Source organism: Chamaea fasciata, unplaced genomic scaffold (assembly GCF_029207755.1).
Source record: "Chamaea fasciata isolate MVZ Bird 193981 ecotype frontalis unplaced genomic scaffold, bChaFas1.0.hap1 SCAF_2, whole genome shotgun sequence".
Lineage (NCBI taxonomy): Eukaryota > Metazoa > Chordata > Aves > Passeriformes > Sylviidae > Chamaea > Chamaea fasciata.
This window is the reverse complement of record NW_027094087.1, coordinates 93259595-93275314: the sequence shown is the minus strand read 5'-3', so window position 1 is coordinate 93275314 and position 15720 is coordinate 93259595. Positions and strand designations below refer to the sequence as shown.

Below are 15720 nucleotides of genomic sequence, written 5' to 3'. Positions count from 1 at the left end.
TTAAAACAAATGTTCTTCTTCAAAACTAGTAGGTTAATAGATTCCTCTTAATTCACCACAATTTCATAGCTTCCAAAGCAGTACCAGGTAATCATCTGACAAATTCCCCCCAAAAAATAGTTGTTGCAGGAGTTGTTTTACTTATTATGACTTAAAAGGTCATAATAAGTAAAAGAAATAACACCAGCTTAAAATCTGAAATAAGATAAATATTCCCAGATTCATAAAAGGTAAAAGCCAAAAGGAATATTCACACACCAGTCTAATATGGAATAGATTTATGTGGTGCTCTTAGACAGTGAACATAGAAAATATTCACTTTATTGAAGGCATTTTGAAGTATTAGAAGCATTCACATACCTGCAGTCAGTTAAAAAAATACACACTCTCTAGGAGTAACTTCTCTTCCAGATTATATCAACAGATTGTGGTAACGCCACTGTTTCGTATTCTGGGACTAATACTAAATCTGAGAATTCTATGATACAATAAAGATAGGAGTTACACTGAAATTAATATCAAACCCACCTACTTAGTTAATGTGATTTTCCAAATTCTTTCCTAAAAAAGAAAAATATTAAAAATCAATATTTATTCAATTTGATTTATCCAATGTGATGCCAGCGTTGGGACATTAATGTGAATATATTAAGCATTTTATATACGTTATATTTTAGAAAAAAAAAGAATAACATAAATAACTTTAATTTTGTGATTCTATGAATAAAGTGCTGCCTGCATTTGAGTTTACCTGAACACTTGGATTTCACCAAAAAAAAACAACCAAATTCCATCATATACATTAAAGTGGTTTAAGTAAATGCTTTTTGTAAGAGGATTGAAAGGTATTTCAACTGTTTTCTGTCTTATGACTTGACCTTTCTGGTTCAAAAAAGTTACATGCTTCATATTTAACTCATACTTTAAACTTCACTTTATTTTTCCCACCTAATGCTCTGCTGCATAGTCTTTTTAAACTTTAGATAAAACAATATTAATTCATTTAAGTGAAACACTCTTACAAATAGATCCCCATGCAACCAAGCAAAAGCTTTGAAAAGGAGGGGGCAGAAGGGTATGAAGACAGGGAATCAAAGATACTTAAATATCTTAGTGTACATTAAGATATTTTCAGTTGTTCAGCTATGAAAGGACAGAGTTTCACAGATCATTTCATAACTAAAATCTGAGATCAGATCAACAGTTATTTTGAACCAGGTAAGGAGGCAATCTCTTTTAAAGTCAGAAGTTCTATACTTCATGCTTACTTTATTGCTATAGATTTGAAGAATATTTAAGGTAGAAATGTTCTTCTGTTTCTCAATCACTTCTTTAAAAGTTGTATTTAAATGACTTTCTCACACCACCTAGAGCCACCTCAAGATACTTTACAAGTGTCTCAGTAACCTAACATACCTTCCTCTTCAGGTGTATAATTCAGAAATTATGCATTCCAAACTTGCCAAGGATCGCAAATTCAGAAAAAAAAATAAAAACAAGGGAAAATGTCATCAACTTCTTTCCAAAGAGTAAAGAAAAATTTTTAGCTAGTGTTTAGAACCAGAAAGCTGCCCACATACTACCATATTCAGGTGCATTCAGTAATGCATTTTTGCAGGATTTTATAGTCATACAGACTAAATAACTACAGTGACTATGATTTATTGAAGTTTAGAATTCTGTGATCAATTTTTCATTTGCAACTCTTTTAGCTGCAATAGCTGATCTCTATTTTAAATTTCATCTGACTTAGCCAGATGCACAGCATAGAGGCAAACACTTGCTCCTTCTCTGCTGCTGGATCCTTAATTCAGTCTTGATATTGGAGCTGTTGAAAGCATTGCAAGTGCAGAAAGAAAAGAAGAAAAATTTTCCAGACTCAATACATTATCTTACACTAGAAATATAAATGTACTTCATAAAATATTTGCTTTTACTTCTCTACAAAACCCCACGGATGACACACGATACGTGACAGAAAAATTTGCCTTAGCAAATTTTCAATAAACCTTAGAGCACTGAACACTTGTCCTCTTACAGTATATGGATGGAAACACATCTAGCACATTTTGTAGAATGACAAAAGATAGTTCTGACGAAACTTAAGCAAACAAAAATGCTGATGCCATCTCCTATCAACCTAAGTTCACTATGGACCTCAGGTGTCTGACTTGTAGAAAGCCACATGTGAGCTAGTGGTGATGAATCTACATTTCTGTATCTGATCTTGATACTAGATCAGCTCACAAACTCCCTTTATAAATATATACCCTCCATATAAATAGATAGTATCTCTTGTACCTCTCTTAAGACAACAGGACAAATTTTTTAAATCTCACATAGACTGATAATTAAAATTAAAGGATTCTTACAGTTAGGTCTGAGGGGAAAAGATTTTTTAAAAAGTAGTTTCAGAAACACCTAATTATGTTCCTTATTTATCTTTTTGGTTTGGTTTTAATCTAAAAAATTAATACAGAGGGAAGAAAAATAAAGCAGGATAAGAATTAAAGCAGTTACCAGTTTAGATTCACTGAAGTTTCTCTGCAGAGGAACAAAACTTGCTATGCTGTTCAAAGCAAATAATAATAATAAAATTATTATTACTATAATAATAATAATAATAATAATAATAATAATAATAATAATAATTTTCATGTTATTCAGTATATCTGAGAAGTGCTTGGATCCTCAATTGTGGAGAAAACATGAACAACCCAATCAGAAAATACAACAAAATAACATGTGTAATTCAGGTAAATCGAAATGCAGGCATATGATCACAATGATCAGAGAAATATGTTAATGTTGTTATCAAAAGGAAAATAACAAGCAACTAATAGTATTACAACTGCTAACTTTAAAGGAGTAGAGCTTTTAACAATTGTAGAGTACAGCAGATTTTTATCCTGGTTAGGATTTGATCTAAACCTCCATTTCCATCCTTGAGCTCAGAATTTTTCTCTACAACCAGAGTGCTTAGTCAAAATCTAAAGACTCAAAGGTTGCATAATTTCCATCCCAGGAGTCTATATTGCTTGCAAACTGAGGATAGCTCAGATTATTGAAACTGAGTGTCCTATCCCGCAGAAGAAAGCTGCCTAGGAAGTAGCAGAGAGCTATTAAGTTGTGAAAAAGATTCCTTTGTCTTCGTGAATCAGGATGTCTACGAAAACTGTCTGCTAAACAGACTTTCAGCTCTGGGGTCAGACATGCTGGGTGGTATAATCTCACCTGTGAAGGTTGGCTGCTATAGTATGCTTCCTTCTGAAATGTGAATGACTGATGATGTATGAAAATTTTATTCTTGCATAATGAAAGATATGCCATCAGCCTTCATGAATGAAAGAGTCAATGATGCCTTTTCTTCAGGTAATAGAAAGTCTTTAATTTTTCAGAGTACACTTTTAGAGATGGAAAAATCTCAATTTTCTTACTGTACAAGATGGTTATATTTGGTAAATACTGGGTTACAGTCTTAAGAATGAAATTATAAAATGCTAGAACAAAACACTCCTCTCGTATCTGATGTATGATGATATCATATTGTAAGGATATCATCAGCCACATTTGTGAGAGACTGAGACTGAAAGGGTTTGATGTTTCAAGATATTTTGGGGTCCATGTGCATGGAGAAAAGGGCAGGTTGGGCCTTGACGTGGCAAGGCAGCAAACTGCCCCACATCCTCCAACCCCCTAGAGTCCATATCCCAGCCTGACAGTGGCTGCTAATTACAGGCCCACAGGAGGCAGCTCTCCACACCTGCCTCAAACTCCTAACCCAGCTCCCGAGTGGCAAAATTACCAGAAATCCTAAGTGGGGAAAGGGCCCAGAAATGCCAAGGGGAATTTAAGGCCAAACATGCAGCAAGCACACATCTTGACCCTGCCTTCTCTTGGGATTTCTATCAGTTGAACATCACTGGAACCCAGGAGCTAGTAGCTATGTATGACCTTTACTATATATTTTTTGTCTTTTTCTCTTTCTTCCTCTTCTAATTTCCTCTTGGAATATTGAGTAGCTAAAATCAAACGAGATTAGAGTTTGCTAAGATGAATGGACTAAGTTAATGTGTTGAGAAGTTTTTCCTGTTGATTGAATGCTTCTCTAAACCTTTTGCCAAAGTTATTTTATTTGCCAGTAAATTCTTTTTTGTTGTTTTGACCACTTGAGAATATCTTGTCAGTATTTCCTCTGTGCATCTAACCCAGAGTACATGAACAACTGTGAGACCTTTTAAAAGCCTCATCAAGTAAGTTTTTTGGGTCTTAAAACACTATAGAGGTCAATATAACTTTTGGATATTCTTAAAGGGTAATAAATACACTGCTGATCTTGTGGCTTAGTCCCCCTTTTTTTTTTTTTTTTAATCAGACATCTCACTGCTCTCAAAGTTTTCTCTCATTTAATCATCTCTCAGGAAGAGCAGAAGCCTTTTGTTTAACTAAAATTGTTGCTCAAAATCTACCAAGTTTCTAGTTTCTTTCTATGCTTTCTGGTTTCCTCTTTTATCTTTTTTATCCAAAGAAATTCTGAGCACATCTTTACAATTAATTAATCTCAGAATTTAACAGTTTCATTTAATTGTGTGTGTCATTTTATTGTGTGTCTTTCATTCAACTGGATATGACTCCTTGCCAATAAAACTTGAATGCATTGATGCTATATTTAGTCCACGAGCCTTAAAAAAATCCCTTAATGCACTGTATTTCTTAAAACTTTGAACTTGCTTCTTGAATTTTAAATACTTATTGCATTATAAATCATCTTAGGAACCTGAGAGACTATTTGACAAAAGGAAGTACATATTTCACTTACCATTTCTCAGTGCAGCTTCTCTGTTCAGCTCTCCTCCTTCTCTATTTAAAAGAAAATACAAACAGAAAACATTTCTGAACCTCTCATTATCCTAACTCAAGGGAAAATCTCCATCCAGCTCAATTTATGAAAAGGTTTTGCAATGTATAGTAGAAGCAATATAATTCTATTATAATAATATTCTCCTTGTAGAAGAAATATAATTAGTGTTCAGGCAAGTTTTGCAAGTACTCATCATCTAAACCTGAGGTCTAGCCAACAGAAGTGAAAATATGTGCAGGTTGTTGATGAAATCTGGCTATATAACACGACACTTTTAAGAGCAGGTCAAGAAGTTGTTTGGCCCAATAACTGTTCTTCTAGGGAGACTTGATTAAGTTTTTGTGCTGGTAAAGAGCTATTACTCAGGGTTCTTCAGTAAACATGCTCACAGACAGCATACCTTTCTGTTCATCATGCTCCATCAGGTCATGTAGGAATATCAATAGCCAGAAGTGACAGGGTTAGCAAACCATTGGGAAATGTACTGTTCTGTATGCACTATTGGAAATCTGCTTTCTTCTTCCTTTTTCCTTTCTCTCCTGTTATCTTTATATGGGCTCAAATTAGCCAAAAGAATCTCTTTTACATAAAATTGATTTTCCTTCCAAGTTACTTTCTGTAGGTATCTTGGACTTCCTCCGACAGCAGTTGCAGAATCTGAAAAAGACTCACAAAAGACATGTATCTCTGTTGGGATGGGGTGGAAAGGAAGGAGACGTGGAAAAAGACAATGCTAATAATAGAAAGAGAAGGATCTAGAATTTTTCTGCTACTTTTGTCAAGAAAAACATAACTCCCCTTAAAGGAAAAACTGTGAGACATTGCTTCACAATGCCTGATGAATTAAGAATTGTTCTATTATCCTCAGATCACTTCTAGTCACAGCTTATTATTTTTATACTGCAGGAAGCCACCCCCCACTTTTAATTTTTTTTTCTGTTTGACAGGATACAGTGACTATTATAGAATATATTCTCTTTTGGGATGCAGCAGAAAAAAACATTGTCAAATAAAATTTAAAAATATAAAACCACTACAAAATTATACTTTATTTCTAGTCACCCCAGGAGTGAATAAAAATCCCAGAACTTATATGAAATTAAAAAAGAATTTGAAAGTGGAAAAGATCAATGAGATTCAGATTTGAAACCATAAACTAACAGCAAAAACAAACAAACAAACAAACAAAACCAACAACAACAACAAAAAAAACCTGTCTTGTAAGAGGACTCCCTTGCATTTCCATCAAAGCATATTAAATATCAAATGATGCATAATGATAACCTCTGCACTGAATAAATCCTGGGCTATCATCTTTTCTTCCTGTTTCATTTTTCCAAGCTGATATATTGACCTAAGTAATAACTCTGTTTCATATGATCAGGGTAATCACAAATTTCCAATGTTTGAACATTTGTTGTCAATACAAGAGAGAAAAGCAATGCAGTGTATACTGTCAGTGTCTCATTAAACTACAGATTTGTTTCCTTCTTTCCAAAGAATAAATCTTCCCCTACTGACACCGCAGACCTTCCTATAAACTGAATTAGTAGAGCAATGACAAGATTTTGTTGGTCTTCTGCAGATGAGAACTGCTCTGAAAGACATTAATAAGGTGGGAGTTTTCTTTTTGGTATTGGTGGGGTTTTGGTTTTGTTTTTTTTCTTCTTTTTGTGGGGGTTTGAGTTTGTTGGGTTTTTTTGGGGTTTTTTTGTTTGTTTGTTTTTTGTTGTTTTTTTTTTCCCCAAGACTATCACTCTTTTCTAGAAAGAAAGACGGATCAAAATGGAAGCTTCCCCTCAAGCATCGTGTACAGTCTGCAAAAACACCTCACCATTCATTTGGATAAAGAAGAATTGACCCCAATTTTACTATCTCAATGCTTTCTAAGAAACTCAGAGAGTAGGAATCAAAGAAGATATCCATGGACCTAAAAGTGAGAACAGCTCAATAGAAACACAAAAGTCTTGGGAAATGAGAGATCTCCATACTTTTAAGTTGCAACAAAGAGAGAGGCTTCTTCTTTTGATGAGAAGACTAGTATATACCATGTAAATTCCAGTAAAATACAAAATTCAAATGATGATTTCCTACAGCTAGCAATAGAAAGGAATTGTGAGGCAGACCTCAAACAGAATGTATTTCTGTGAAGTTGGAAGGAACCAGTTTAAAAAGGAAGACAACTGTAGTTCAAGGCACGTGATCAGTGGTGAACAAGTATCTGCATTTGTCTTTACACCAGCTAATATTCAGTATTTTAAATTTATGTATTTTACCCTCAGAAATTCTGACTATTAAGGAAATTCTAAGACAAAAAGACTTGAAAAGTCTTTTCTATTACCTCTTCCCAATGAAACATGAGATTCATGGCCAAATATTCCTTAAGATGAGTCATCTACAATGATGGTAATTTCATTTAGCTTTTTCTGGTATTATAAACTTTATTTCAATAATTTATTGTAATTCACAAGCAATTAAAGAAGTGTTTTTGAATTAAATTAACAGAATTTACGTATATCTTCTAACTTAAAGGAAGAAGAAACAATATAGAATAAATGAAAAAAAAAAAGATCTGGGTTGACCTATCTGGGCAAGAAGAAAAAGAATGAAATCATTAACTGCTCATCATGGACTGATCATATGCACATGTCCCAACAGTATCATTATAGACATTTGGCTATAAAGTGTATGAGAGATATACTAACCTATCTGAATGGCTTTCAAATCAGATATATTCCTTAATGTTCTTAATATCTATGCCCATCAAGGAAGAGTGTTTCAATGAAATATATATATGCACGCATGCACATAATCACCAGCACAGCTATTTAATCTTTCACCTTGTTTAATTTCAGATGATGCACCTTAGAAAGGAGATGATTTTTTTCTTTAGCATGTACATTTGAACAATATCACAAGCAAGTTTTAGCAACTTAGCTATATTTCAAAAATAATTTGCCATGATAGAGTTAAAAATATCTGCAAGTACTTTAGAAGATAGCTACAACACCTTATTGTCTATTTAGAAAAACAAAACCCAAACTTCTGAATCATAAAATGACATTTTATGATCCCAAATGTGTTCCTTCCATGAGATACACACCACCACAGCAGCCTTGCCACTCACAACATAGTCCATGTAAAATCTCAAAGAATCAATATAAGAAAAAAGAATGCTAGGCAAAATCAGAAACCATAGAGAAACATGCAATTGAAAAGTGAATCATGGTTTCCACAGGTAAAGAGATGAAACACCTTCCTAAATGTAAACCTGAGAAGAGTAAATGTGTATTATCAGTTTTCGAGGAGAAAATATTGTGGGAAAAAATTCTTTTATTCTGTGTTCTTGGAAAATCACTACTATTCTAAGTGGTGATTGTGGTCAATAATTTAGCATAATACCTTGCATCTTACTGCAGTTTGGCCAAACTTTAGCAATATCCACTGTAATTTTCTGTTTCATGACACTTGATGACATCCAGTCAGTGGATAGGAAAGCATAGACTGTAGTTTAAATCCCTTCATACTGGTAACAAGGGGTGACAATTTAACATGTTTTGTATAAGCATTCAGAGTAAGTCTTTAATTACCTTGTCACTTGGTATTGTGATTACAGATTGTGCCTCTGTAATTGCACAAAGTATTTGTCAGGATACCAAAACTGAATTGTGAAGTAAACTAGGGTCTTTGTCTCAGTTGCTGTAGAAATTGGATTTTGTGCTGTGAGTGAACTAAGAATGGCAGAAGGAAAAAGAATCTTTGCCCAGGTAATGCAGATAATCACCAATCTGGTTCCTTCAGTTCAGGTCTTTCTCTGCGATGACAGGCAAGTTATGTAAATTAACATTTTCTGAGATGCACACTAACTACATTTTCCATGTTCTGAATACCACTGAGAACTGAGAATCAAATTAGCAGGCCTGCTTAATGCTTAATAGCAACAACTGCCATTTAGTAGGGAATACTTTGGGAAGGGAAAGTGCCAAAAGAATAATCTAAAAATCAGAACATAGGCATCTAAGCTTACTGAACAGCTTTGGTGCTAAGGTTTTTGAGTCGTTATTATTCTTTAATTATATCTCCATATTCATTGTGAAGACTTTATTAAATGGCTATGAAGCTGTGAAAATCCATGGTGGCATCATGGTAGGAAATTGCATGAGATAGTTATTAACTTTATAACTAATGTCTGAACAGTTTGAAATAAAATAGGACAAGGGCCATACATGGAGTGAGAAAGATGTAAAGTGGCTTGGAATAACTCCTTTGAGATATATTCCTACAGGAATAACATGGAAGCTTTAATAAAAGTAAAATCTGAAATTAAACTTCCTTGAATACACTGTGGATACCATTTCACGTTTCAAACTATAAGAATCTTTAGTGATAACTGGTGTGAGTCTAATTTTACATTCCAAGATAAAATTATTGATCAATTTTTGTGGAGTTATGCTTCATCCCATCATCATACTAATAATGGCCAAGTTGTACTGTCAAGCATTTTCCACATTCAGGGTGAATAACTGAGGAGCAGAGAAGAAGAATGCCAAAAAGTCTTGTGTTTTGCTTCACTATGGAAAAAAGAAGAAAACACTGAAAGTACTGAAAGCATTCTGCTCACCACTGAGAAATATTATGGATAATTTTCTAGAAAGTCTGCAGCCTTAGTGAGCATTTGTGGTTTTGTCATTGTCACAACAACCTTACTAAGATCACAACTAGCCCTTAAAGCAACAGTTTTACAATGCAATACTTTGCAGAAACTTTGATCAAATTTCCTGTGTAAAACACAGCCCAAGCTGTTAATCAGTTTTATGCCAGACACCAATGAGTCAAAATTTCAGATGCTGCATTATTCTTGTTATTGGCTCATGTAAGTACAAGAAGCAGTTCTGTGTCTTAGGTGTTTGTGTCTAGATATCTGTAGTGGTTCAAGGCAGATTTTGGGAGGAAAATCCCCTAAGGGGGCTCTCCCTCCCCTCCCCCAACTAGCTCAGGGAAGGAAAAAAAAACCCTCCTCTGAGAGAAGTGGAAAGAACTCTGTTTATTAAACAGACAAAGCACTCCCCAGCACAATAAATTCGACAATACCAGATGACAAGAACTTTGTGCCGCTCTGGAGAGATGACAGGATTAGAAAAGTAGTCCTTCCTGGAGGTGGTTGCTCTGTCTCAGTCCCTCTGGCACTGGGACATGCTGCGCAGGATGGATCTTGGTGGGTTCCAGGTGCGAGACCCCACGGTGCTCCCCCGAGTCATCAGTCCAGAGAGATTTTAACAGTTCCAAGGGAAGATGAAAAAAAAGAGGGGAAAAAAAAAACAGGAAAGGGAAAAAAAAAAAGAGGAAAAAAAAAGAAAAAAAACAGGAGGAGAGGAAAAAAAGTGAAGCTTCTCCTCCTCTGCCAGCTACTTCCTAACTAACTAATACTGAAGAAAAAAAAAATCTCTGTCCCTCGCCGTGTGTTGCTGAATCCGACTCTCAAGGTCAGCTGGCAGAGGAAAGTTTCTGAAAACAAACCGCGCGCCTCTCCCTTCCCCCTGCTCCCAGACCCAACACCAAAGGCACACAGGGCAATATCCAACAGAGACCCAACAGACAATTGGGGATACAAACCTCACAACGTCACCCCAGGACAATATCCCTCATGAAAGCTTAAAAAAATAAAAGGATATTCTGTGTAATGTACCAGATAAAATGTAGCTGTTGAGAGTGTTGTGGTAATAGTGTGTTTAATCATAATTCTGAGTGTATGAGTACCAAGAATTCCCACTACAAAGACTACTAATTTCATGATGTAATGCAACCCCTGGGTCCGAGCTCTGATGTTGATAAAATTTCCTGACTAATCTTGGATAATTTTAACAGTATAGGGAACTTAGCATAAATCAAAATAAACTGACACCACCATCAAAGCTTTCATCTACAGTTTTGGTGGAATCTAAAATCTAGACTAAGAATTCTAACTGTGCTTTAAGGTGAAAGCACAAAAGAATGTATACGTGAACTAGCTGCCTCACCTTAAATTCCTGTCAATGGAGATACATATTTCAACTTCAGTTGCCCTATCAGTAGTTCATGCTATTTCCAAGGCCCTACACTACCTTGCCAGCCTCCAGTTGCTGCCCTGGAGGGCATGGATCTCTTGTAAATAATATGCTGTAGCTGAACACTCCGTGCCTCTTACACCTCCACATATATATAAAAATATTTATAAACCAATATGACTTCAAACTGGAGAAAAATATTTATCCTACTTGTCTAAAAAGTCCATTTATATACAAGATTTACATACAGTTGCCAGATAGATAGGATACATCACAAAGATGGTCTTCTCTTTCATCTCTGCTGAGCAGAGTTCTTTTTGTTGTTGTTTCATCTTTGAAACAGAACCCTTTATTGCAAGCTATTTGTCATGAAGCAGTTCTGCACTTGTCTGACCCCTGCAAAAGGTAAATCTTCAGTAACTTTTGCTTTACTGGCTACCTTTGCAATTTGTATGATCAAGTAAAGTTCATAGCATTTGTTTTTAAGGAATCTTTCAACCCTAAACATTTCCTAGGCTGTATACATAAAAAGTCAGTAAATTCATCATGAATAGTGAAGCTGTGAGTTATATAGTTCATATCAAATCCACAGCAATAAAATCCTCACACTGCAGAACTGCATATTCTGTTGAAAAATTCCCTGTTTTACAAAGTAAAGCTACTATAGAAATGCTCCACAGAGTTTTGCTCTGAATACAATCAGCTGTAAAATGAGTCTGCTTCAGAAAAATTTTATCCACATCTACAGGCCTCAAAGGAAAAAAAAAAAAAAACATAAATTAGTTTTTCTGTACACCATGATGTTCAAATCTCTTTTGCTTATATTTATGAATGTTGTGGGCATAGACCAAACTTCTCTGCATCCTTCTTCACGGGCAGCTTTGCTTCCTATTCAAGGAGAGTCTTGATGTGCCTGAGGTAGTGTTCATCTTCTCCTCCCTGCTTTATGTCCTCCCCAATAGTCTTGTGTCAGGCCAATAGTCTGACAGGGCAGACAAGGGTAAGAGTACAAAAAGAACTGGAGCTGAAAAGGAGGGATACTTATTAAATACTGCACAGCAACACCTTTTTTTTTTTTTTTTTTTCCTAACAGAAGCTTGAAAACAAGTTATGGTAGCGCAGCACAGGCCCAAATCATGCAGTTGACCATGGCAGGTAGGAAACCAAAAACAGGTTTACAAAGATGTCTGTCACCTCATTCTTCTCTCTCACTGAAAATGAGGTAAAAAATCAGTTATAGTGAGGGCATGTAAGGGAAATTTTGAAACGCACAATCTTTTCTTCAAGTATTAATGTTGGTGTTGATTTTATTTCTTCGTTGTATGTAAACAAGGCATAGCTATTTTATCTGCATGTTGGTTTGTTTGTTTTTTTCCAAAAACTGTATCAAGTTCTGGGCAAGTAAAGCAAGTAAATTACAGATTAAAAGCCACTTATATAAAATTTAATCAAAATATTTGGTAATGCTATTATGTCCTTGTGCTCCTTTTAAAACTCAACAGGAAAATTAAATCCACTCTTATCACTCCCTTTTGATAGTAGAGGAAGCATACTAGGAGAGGTTATAAATTGGAATCACAATTTACTGAAGAAATTTTGATAAATACAACAATATTAATAAAAGATTGGACAACAGAGAGGATTGTTTACCCATAAAACGGGTATTCACTACTTCAGATATCACTGGTGCCACATGGGTCCCTGGGGAACAAAGACAAGATGGCAGCCAGGAAACAATGTTACAAATAAGTTTCCAAGGTTTAACACCTTCCCCCAGTCAGGAAACCAGGGAAAGGGGCAAAGAAAACCTGGAAAGCTATTTTCTCTGAAAGGAGTTTTGCTGCCGAGCTGTTCGGTCCTCGTCACCTGGCGGGGCTGTCCCCATTGGCAACAACCTCAGAAGCAGCTCCCCAGATGGAGCCATCGGGGGACTTGAGGAGAGGCTGCAAGTTCCACTCACTCCCGAGTAAGCCCAGCAAAAGAAAAAGGACTCCTCCATGGTTTTTAAACAATGACAAAATCTCCCTTCCATGACTGGGCAAGAAAAATGTTCCACTCCTGATGCCTCAGCATTCCCTGCTGAAAACTGCTCTCCACTCTCCAGGGTGATGTGTGTGGTATAGAATAAACAGCACCAATACTGCACCTCTTATCCCTGTACCCAGGTCAGTTCAGCAAAATGAGATGCTCGGGGTCTCCAGTAGTTCTGATGGTCGTCTTCAGGAGAAAATGCTACGGGTGCTGAAGCCTTGCTTCAAGGGGAGTAGCTAGACATAACTTGCTGATGGCAAATAGAGAATAAAATATTTTTTTTCATTTCCATGCACTCAACCCTTGCTTTTGCTTTATTTCACTGTCTTTATCCTGAACCATGATGCTTTTTCCATCTTATTTTCTGTCCCACTGAGAAAGGGAAGTAATAGAATGGTTTTGTGAACACCTGGCATCCAGCCATGTCAACCCATGACAGAAAAATCCCAGCATCTCAGAAGGATTTCTGTATCATTCCAGATATATAGTATATGGAATTAAGACCTTGAGCATTTTCTGTATTTATATGATTGTTGTTCAAGTTAAATTGCAGTTGCAAGGCAAAAAAAAAAAAAAAAAAAAAAAAAAAAATCCATATTAAGTTTTATAAATCAGATTGAACCTAAAAGTTAGAGGGGGGAAGTATGGTTTTCCCTCTCAACTCTCATGATTATATATAAACCTAAATCAAACATGACAAAAAATCACAAGTAAAGGCTCCTTTTGCTGATGACCTTTTGCACCAAGTAATTGGCTTAGACAGGTATATAAAACAAAGCAGAGCTAGAATTTGTTACAAAGGACTGTGCACCTACAACACTTTCCAAAGATTTTGGTGTTTAGGACTGACTTCACATAACAGGTGACCTTACACGAACTTTCATTGCAATCCAATATTAGTTTAGAAAGCAGTGCTGAAGTGACTTGATTATAAACTACAGTTTAAAATAATTCATGAAAGCCATATTTCTGAAAAAATTTTTTGACTGTCAAAACAGGACCCTCAGGGAACTTTGATGCAGGTGTTAATATTAATAGCATTATATCTACCATCTAGCACCTACCCTTCTGGGTTGTGTGCTAGCTGAAATATCAAGGTCCAACTACAACATAAAAATGTGGTATGAGAAATATATGTAATTATGCAAAACCGTGTGACATGTAAAGGTTCAAAAGAAAGATGAGGCATAACTCGAAATAAGGTCAGACAGAAATAATAGTGGTTAGAATTGATCTATAACATTTCTTCACTATTTATTAAACAGGCCTGTCCTTCATCTGTCAGACTGACCCTAAGAGTCCTCAACATCTTCTCAAAGACCTGATAGGGAGCCAGAGGCTAAAAACAAACCAGCAAGTAAGACAACAAAAAAAACACCCCAAAATAATAAATAGTATTATTTCCATCTGTCATCAAACAGTGATGCTATTTAAATTTTCAAATCAATCTGCTAATGGGAAATAGTGAACTACAGAAGACTTTATCAGAAGGTTTACTCACTTGTCCAGTTCTTCATATCTCCAGAGCAAATAATATAGTCCACAATAGTTACACTAGAAAACATGATTCTTACTCTTAAATTTTTTTTAGTTAAATTCTATAATCTGAATGGTGCAGATGGCCATTTTAGGCAACCAAATTCCCTCTTTATCTTCATTTTTTTTGGAATTTATCTATAATGAATAGTGTCTGTGGTCAAGATATATGTGATTACTAAAATGAGCTACACAGGTAGACCTGTGGCTACCTTAGATCAGAGGAAATTAGCCACTCACAACTCTGTGTTTTGTGAGGAGAAAGAAAGGTGCCTGAGGAAACACCTTCATTCTATTAAAATTCACAGCACTCACAAGGATAAGAATGGAGAGAGTTGAGAAGTCTTAATCCTGTAAGCCATTGGGACAGCAATCTTTACAAGATACACAGTGTGGTTCTGAATAGCAGTCTTCTAAAAAGGAAAACCAACAATTAAATACATTATTTTCCTTTATTCATGCAGAAGTCTGGCTCATTTTATGTTAGTCTCTCACTTTTACCCAATTTCCCTTTCCCTTTAATTAACACGTTTTACTCCTAATTTAGAGTAATATGTTTTCTCTCACTTTTTCTCTTTTTTCTTTAAGAGTGAGTTTAAGGAATTAGTTTAAATTGCAATTTAGCTCTATCCTTGTCATGTAAACTGCTGCAATCTATCACTATGACTGTTTGCTTATCCTGCAATAACAATTATGCCTTTATTCAATACTCCATCTCTTCCAAGTGTCATTTAAGAGAGATTACAAAAATCTACGCAGACTGGTCTTTAGGCTCACGGCAGGAAGAGCCAAAACCCATGGGTTTCCTTATATCCTTGAGTAAGAGGAAGCTTCCCCCTCTGACTGGAACAGTTTTCTGTATTTATGCTGGCTATTGAGTTCTATTTCTCCCTTAACAGCAGAGAAATTATTAACTTATTTGGAGGAAGCATGTGAAGGAGTCATGATCAAGTTTCCTATTTTTTCATTCCAGAAGAATTTCTTCCTTCAGCATTTTGAGAATGGGCTGGAGAAAAAGAATTGGCTTCCAGCACACAAATGTTGGACAAAACTCTCCTGAGCTACTGTTAGTCTCTGGAGTTTTCTGTGGTAAAGTATAGCTGAGGTCTACCATGGTCATCAAAGGTTGAAAGAACTTTGAATGAGACAGTTTCTGCCTCGGGACAGAGTTTTGTGAGCAATCCTGTTAGAAATATCTTAAAAAGAGAGGGAGATGTCCATTATCAATACTTTCCTAGGATAATTGAC

At 35.6% G+C, this 15720-nt stretch overlaps 1 long non-coding RNA gene across 1 annotated transcript; it reads right to left on the bottom strand.

Moving 5' to 3' along the window:
• Window positions 1–527: 527 nt before the first annotated feature.
• Window positions 528–5475, bottom strand: LOC136286070 (uncharacterized). The gene is made up of 4 exons (XR_010719727.1): window positions 5262–5475; window positions 4820–4860; window positions 2521–2569; window positions 528–561 (listed from the first exon to the last, which is right to left on the bottom strand). It is a non-coding gene; the product is annotated as an uncharacterized lncRNA (long non-coding RNA).
• Window positions 5476–15720: the final 10245 nt, after the last annotated feature.